The sequence below is a fragment of the Hylobates moloch genome, unplaced genomic scaffold (assembly GCF_009828535.3).
Source record: "Hylobates moloch isolate HMO894 unplaced genomic scaffold, HMol_V3 SCAFFOLD_18, whole genome shotgun sequence".
NCBI lineage: Eukaryota > Metazoa > Chordata > Mammalia > Primates > Hylobatidae > Hylobates > Hylobates moloch.
The window spans coordinates 48053950-48059949 of record NW_026652293.1 but is presented as its reverse complement, the minus strand read 5'-3'; positions in this window follow the sequence as shown (position 1 = coordinate 48059949).

Genomic DNA, 6000 nt, shown 5'->3' with positions numbered 1-6000 from the left:
GCTTTTGTCTTTCAGCTTTATAACAGCTCAACTTGTCTCTAGGTTTAAAGGTGGCCGTCCTGTCCCAGACTTTCAGCCAGTAACCACCATAGCACATACACGGTGAACCCCTCGTATGTGGGTAGATGCTTTATGTATCCTTGGTAAGTAACAGAAAAGTTTAACAACTTCTCCCAGTAATGCATTGACAACCACATGACTATACAAGCGGTCATTGAACTACCAGAGATCCCAACTAGTTTCACATAAAAAAAATGAGAATACTGTAAGCCACTCTGGGCTGAGAGGATATGGCAAGCAAATCTCATTAAACATACACTTAATTCTGTATGGTGACTGTGGCAACAAAGCAATTATAATTATTGAAAGAAAGGCTACATAATGTTAAAAAAGATGATAATAGACAAAATAGGCCAATGAAAATGGAGATAAATCAGGTAGCATGGCAGGAGAACAGATACACTAATTCGTTTTCTCTTTTGTGAGCTGAGCAAATAGAACCAGTTTCTTTTCTTTGGTTGATAAACAGAAAAAAGTAGAGGTTCGTTATATAATTGAGAGATAAAACAGTAACCTAGTAGACGTATTTGTCTCCAAATATACTGTTAGCAGAGCTGGGGAAGAAAATTTTTAAAAAGAGAGAAACAGAATAATTCCCCACAAAACTAAAGATAAACATAAGAAACAGCAACATGCACACACAAATATGCACTAAGATGACAATACCAGAACCAAATATGGCTATTTTGTGTGATTTTACCTCTTATTTTATTTAATGAAAATAAATGGGAAAAATTCGCCAGATTTACTAGTTAAGAAACATAATGGGGGAAAAAAACTCAGCTAAAGAAAACAAACATCTAACAAAAAGAATAAATGAGACTTGTATAAACACAGCAAAACTCCTTCTGAGGCAAAACTTAGACAAATTGATAAACTTACCACATTCTTGAATAGGAAGACTCATGAAGAGGCCAGTTCTCTGTATATCACTGACTCTAGTGCAAGTCCAATAAAAAAATCACAACACCACCAGAAAAATTCAAGGGAACCCAGAAGGATTAGCCCTAGTACATACTAAAAGTTTTGCAGTGCAACAATATAAAAGAGTATTTTACTGGCACAAGAATAGATCAATAGAATGAAATACTGCAGAAATAAACCAAAGTCTTAGAGAAATGATAATGGTACCCTTCCAAATCAGCGTGGGAAAATAATAATTCAACAAGTAATTCAATAAATGAAAATTAAAATTTATTAAGGAATACCATGGGATATTTTATTATTTTTATTTATTTGAGACTGGGTCTCACTGTGTCGCCCAGGCTGGAGTGCAGTGGCACGATCTTGGCTTACTGAACCCTGTGCCTCCTGGGTGCAGGTGATCCTCCCACCTCAGCCTCCCGAGTAGCTGGGACTATGGCATGCACCACCATGCCCAGCTAATTTTTGTATTTATTATAGAGATGGGGTTTTGCCATGTTGCACAGGCTCATCCTGAACTTCTGGGCTCAAGGGATCAGTCCACCTCGGACTCCCAAAGTGCTGGGATTACACACCTGAGCCACCGTGCTTGGCCTGTATATCTTATTAAACAATTCTGCCAGGCGTGGTGGCTCATGCCTATAATCCCAGCACTTCGGGAGGCCGAGGCGGGTGGATCACGAGGTCAGGAGTTTGGGACCAGCCTGACCAACGTGGTGAAACCCTGTCTCTACTAAAAATACAAAAATTAGCTGGGCGTGGTGGCGCGTGCCTGTAATCCCAGCTACTTAGGAGGCTGAGACAGGAGAATCGCTTGAACCCGGGAGGCGGAGGTTGTAGTGAGCCAAGATTGTGCTGTTGTACTCCAGCCTGAGCGACAGAGCAAGATTCAGTCTCAAAAAAAAAAAAAAAAAAAATTCTAGCTAGATCAAAGATTTAAATAAAAATTAAGATTACTTTTTACAATAAACCAGTAATAGTTTTCTTCACTTAAAGATGAAAACAATCTGCTTTTGTACAGCAAGGGTCATGAAAAAGTTAATGGACAACTAGAGTAAAAATATTTTTAATATATGACAAGGAGCTAATACCCCAATATATACAGAGCTCAGAAGTTACTATGAAAGACATTAACAAATAGCAAAACAAGCAATGGCCATGTGGTATCACAGAAAATTTTGGAATTTCATATCAAGGGTGATAGGAGCCTCTTTTGTTTTAGTGAGACTTTTTTTTTTTTTTTTTTTTTTTTTGAGACGCAGTCTCGCTCTGTCACCCAGGCTGGAGTGAAGTGGTGCGATCTTGGCTCACTGAAAGCTTCGCCTCCTGGGTTCACACCATTCTCCTGCCTCAGCCTCCTGAGTAGCTGGGACTACAGGTGCCTGACACCAAGCCTGGCTAATTTTTTGTATTTTTCGTAGAGACGGGGTTTCACCATGTTAGCCAGGATGGTCTCAATCTCCTGACCTTGTGATCCACCCGCCTCAGCCTCCCAAAGTGCTGGCATTACAGGCGTGAGCCACCGCGCCCGGCCGTAGTGAGACAATTCTTAGTAGTCCCCTAGGTAGCTTCAGGATGGGGGCGGGTCTTCAGAAAGACTAAGACTTGATTAGGAGCTTAGAACTTTCAGCCCCATCCCCAACCTCTGGAAAGAAAGAGATCCTGGAGATTGAGTCAATTTCAATGGTTAATTTATCAATCATGCTTATGTAATGGAACTGCCATAAAACCCCCTGACCAATAGCATTCAGAGAGCTGAGTTGGTGAATACATCCACATGCCAGGAGTGTGGCATACCACAACTCCATGGGAACAGAAGCTTCTCTCAGGATCCTTCTGGACTTCACCCTATGTTCACCCTCTTCATTGGCCTATTCATATGTCTTTTTTATAATAAACCAGTAATAGAAAGTAAAGTGTTTTCTAGAGTTTTGTGAGCCATTCTAGCAAATTAATGAACATAAGGGAGGAGGTGTTGTGGGAACCCCTTGACTTTGTAGCCAAGTCAGACAGAAGTATGGTTAACCTGGAAACCTGATAACTTGTGACTGGCATCTGAAGTGAGGGCAGTCTTGTGGGACTGAGCCCTTAAACCAGTGTAGTCTGACACTAACTCTGGGTAGTTAGTGTCAGAGTTGAATTGAATTGTAGGACACACAGTTGGTGTGTCTGAAGAGTTAGAGAATGGTTGCTGTGAGTCATAAAAACAAAAACACCACACATTTCGTTTCAGAACTGTTGTGAGTCAAAACAGCTCATATTGGTGTCAGAAGTGGGATTAGAAAGACCCTGATTATTTAGTGTCAGAAAATTTAGGATTCACTAGAATGGTCCTAGCTAATGGAAAAGTGGTTTGGGAAGAGAAAGGATGAAAGGGTGGGAGATACAGAACCTTTGATTCCTGGGTGGTCATGTGGTCACCCATGATATGGACCAGCATGACAGCTGTGCTGTTATCAGTGACTAAAATTAAGTTACAAATGGAATTTGGAAGTGGATCTAACTGCTGAGGAATTGGTTCATTGGATGCGTAAGGAAATGTAAATGAATAGGAAAAGGGCAGAACATATAACTCCTTGGTTTTTGTTATATCTGTAATAGCTAAAGTGAAATTAAAAGAGTGCTGGATGGACTTTGATGCTAAACCAAACTCAGATTTTGGTCAGTCTGAACTTTGGCCACTAGCCTTGAAGCTGCCCTCAAAGGGTAGAATTATGTGGAAACAGCAAAGGGTACCTCTAAGACCTCTGGTCACAAAGAAGGTGGTGGGTGTAGGGGGAAGGTACAACCAATAAACTATTGAAACCGGGGGGATAGTGTGGAAAAGTTGTCGCATTTGTAGATGAATATCATCAGCTTCCTGAAAAACCCTTACTTAAGTGGATTCTGAGAGTAACTGATTTATCAGAGACAGTATCTTTGGTTTTGAATGCTGCAGAATGGAAGAGAGCATGTCTGGGTTGACAGAGGACTCACTGCTCACTGTGGAACAATCACAGATGGCTATATCTGACAGAGACACACACAGGTTATTCCTGAAGGGACAACCATCCTGATGGACTGGATAACATGCACTATGAGGTATGTTTACTCTGAGAAGTGAGGCTGTCCAACTCCCCCTATAAATGTTAAAAGCAACACTCTGATGAGGTACCTGATAAACTGTGTTTGCAAGTCATGTGGGACTGGCTTTTTGGTAATTGGGACACTCACCCATTGAATATGCCCATTGCCAAGATCATGGTCAATGCTACGATTAAGAGGCATGGGCACCTTTTGCATGAGTGTCGCATATAACTTTACTGCTGCAAAATTGAGCAACAGTCTTAGAAGCCCTATCAAATTTGCTGTCTCTGCTTCCTCTCATGGTTTTTACTGATGCTAATTAAAACTCTAGACTAATTCACAGGAAAATATGAATTAGGCATAGGTGTGAAAGGTAGAGGGATGAGTCCAGGGATTCATTCTAAGAGGGTAGAAATTTTTAAATGGTTAAGAAATGGAGTGAATAAAGAAAACATTGATAGTGGCAAAACAAAAAGCAAAAAGAAAGGGAAAGAGTCAAGAGACTTGTCCCAGCAGGGTGAAAACCTTGAATGGTTATTAAAAAATGGGATGAGGCCAGGTGCGGTGGCTCACACCTGTAACCTCAGCACTTTGGGAGGCCAAGGTGGGTGGATCACCTGAGGTTAGGAGTTTGAGACTAGCCTGGCCGACATGGTGAAACCCCATATCTATTAAAAATAAAAAAAACTAGCTGGGCATGGTGGTGCACACCTGTAATCCCAGCTACTTGGGAGGCTGAGGCAAGAGAATCGCTTGAACCTGGGAGGCGGAGGTTGCAGTGAGCTGAGATCATGCCATTGCACTCCAGCCTGGGCGACACAGTGAGACTTCATCTCAAAAAAGCAAACAAAAAACAGGTATGAATAAGACAGACATCAATGGGGTTAAAACAAAGGTCTTAATACAGCACTATTAAAGTTTGGGTGGACCAAAGTGTCTCATAATGTTATTAGTCCATTTTCACACTGCTGATAAAGACATACCCAGTCTCGGGTATGTCTTTATCAGACTGGGTATAAAGAAAAAGAAGTTTAACGGACTCACACTTCCATGTGGCTGGGGTGGCCTCCCAATCATGGTGGAAGGCAAAAGGCATGTCTTACATGGCAGCAGATAAGAGAGAATGAAAGCCAAAGGGAAAGAGGTTTCCACTTATAAAACCATCAGATCTCGTGAGACTTATTCACTACCACGAGAACAGTATGGGGGAAACCGCCCCCATGATTCAATTATGTCCTACTAGGTCCCTCCCACAACACGTGGGAATTATGGGAGCTACAATTCAAAATGAGATTTGGGTGAGGACACAGCAAAAACATTATCAGTCACCCAACATTAATGGGTCCCAAACAAGTCCACTCTATTTACTCCAGTTTGGAGAAATTTTAAAAGCCAGAAGGCAAAGATTACAATGAGAAACCTGACCTGAAATCACAGGACAATAGTAAGATTAACCAAAACAAAGATTGACAAAAAGGTCAGAGTTCTTTGCCTCAACCCCCTGCTGGGGACCCAAAGCTTTATGTACATGAATGGGTTAAGTGATCAGGGGGTGGAGAAATTTCTGGAACTCCTTTAAATGGGGGCTCCATGGACTGTGGTATCCAAACCCACTGGTGAAGCTCTAACATAAGCTAGAATTAGGTTGCGGGAATACAGAAGAGTTGACAGGATTATGCAAGTTAGAATGTTTAAACAGGCTTTTTGTAAACCAGTGTCTCCTTTACTTGAATGTTTTGTGGAAATGGATATTATGTCATCTTGGGGAACATTTTCTTTACCTAATATTGTAAAACTAAAACTTGTTGATGATGTCCGATGGTGGCTACAGTTAGGACTATAAGGGTTGATGAGATTAAGGTGAAAATTTGTACAAAAAGTTGCATCTGAATGTATTATGCGGATGGACATTAGGTTTAACTGAGGAACTGTGTCTGCAAAGAAGATGTA